The sequence below is a fragment of the Panthera uncia genome, chromosome X (assembly GCF_023721935.1).
Source record: "Panthera uncia isolate 11264 chromosome X, Puncia_PCG_1.0, whole genome shotgun sequence".
In the NCBI taxonomy this organism is placed as follows: domain Eukaryota; kingdom Metazoa; phylum Chordata; class Mammalia; order Carnivora; family Felidae; genus Panthera; species Panthera uncia.
The window spans coordinates 102840968-102842244 of record NC_064817.1 but is presented as its reverse complement, the minus strand read 5'-3'; the positions used below and the strand labels follow the sequence as shown (position 1 = coordinate 102842244).

General features: G+C 68.6%; 1 protein-coding gene across 1 annotated transcript in view; it reads right to left on the bottom strand.

Moving 5' to 3' along the window:
• Positions 1 to 1239, bottom strand: part of BCORL1 (BCL6 corepressor like 1) — a 60352-nt gene extending 59113 nt beyond the window's left edge. Inside the window, exon 1 of the mRNA XM_049644273.1 lies at positions 1171 to 1239. The gene's annotated coding sequence lies outside the window, so the exon portion shown is untranslated. The remainder of the gene's footprint in view (positions 1 to 1170) is intronic.
• Between the last annotated feature and the right edge of the window lie 38 nt (positions 1240 to 1277).

Sequence of the window (1277 nt, the reverse complement as noted above, 5' to 3'; positions counted from 1 at the left end):
GGGGGTGAATCTCAATCCTCAAACCTCGTCCTAGGCGTGGAAATCCAGGGATTCCTCCCTTTCCTTAAAAGCCATCAAATCGCTTGGGGTGGAAGAATGGAGTTAGATTATCTAAACCCCAATGTCCACATGACTCGAAGCAACGCTACATGTAAGAATAAGATACGAACTAGGCTTCTGCCGTGGGAGGGAGAGTATACCGCCGCCCCCCTCACCGTCCTCCAGCCCCCAAACACATACCCCTAGGAGAGTCAGATGGCCTAGGAAGGAGGGGAGGCGGTGGGAGTGCTGGAGAGTGAAAAGGTTGTGACGGGGAGGGTCCGCGGCCCCCTGAGAGCAAAATCCAGATGCTAAGAGGTGGGTGGGGGGTGCGGCATAATTGCAGAAGGTGCCTTTCCTAGCTTTTCCCGGAATCGCCGCCGAACACCGTCTAACACTCGCAGTTGCTTACCAGTCCGTCCCCTAGCCCCATTTGTGCGCGTGAGGCGGCCGGAGCCCGGGAAGCCGGGGCACAAACTCCGCGGAAGCTGGCCTTCGCCGCCGCCGCGCTGCCGCGGGCCTCCCTCCCTCCGCTGGCGGCCCCGCCGATCTACCTTCGCCCCCGGCCGAGGCCAGACCCCGCTCGCAACTCCACGCCCCTACTCCACCCCCGGTTCCCCCCCCTCACCCTCTCCCCGCGGGTCCGGCCCAGCCCCTAGCGCCGCCCCGCCCTACCGCTCGGTCCCGAGCCCAGCAAGTGCCCCGAACTCGCCCCCCGCCCCCACGCCCAGGCCAGTCCGGCGGGGCCTGGTTTCCCCCTCCTGCCGCGCCCCGCCCCCGAATCCACGTCCTACTTCGCCACCCAACTCGGCCCGGTCCGGGTTCGGCCCGCGCCCAGGCCACCAGAGTCTCCGGTCCGGTCCGGTGTACGGCCACCCACCCCGCCCTTGCCTGGGTGCCGGCCTGGCCCGCTGCCTGCGCCCGCCGAGCCGGCCCAGGCGCGAGGTCCGGGTCTGGGTCCCGGTGCCGGCCTCGGTCCTAGCGGTGTTGCCGCGTCTCGCCACGAGGCTCGGTCCACGCAAGATCCGAACCCGCGCGGGGTGGGGGCCAAGGAAAGCAAGTTTCTTTATCTTCCCTCCGCCCCCGCCGCAGGGCCGCGCCATCCCCCACCCCCCACGGCGCCCCCTTCACCTGGGCAGAGCCCCTCGGCCGCTGTCGCAACTTTGCTCTTCTCCACGCCGCCGGGGAAGCGGGCGAAGCAAGAGGAGGAGGGAGGTGGCGGGGGGGGGGGGGGGGGG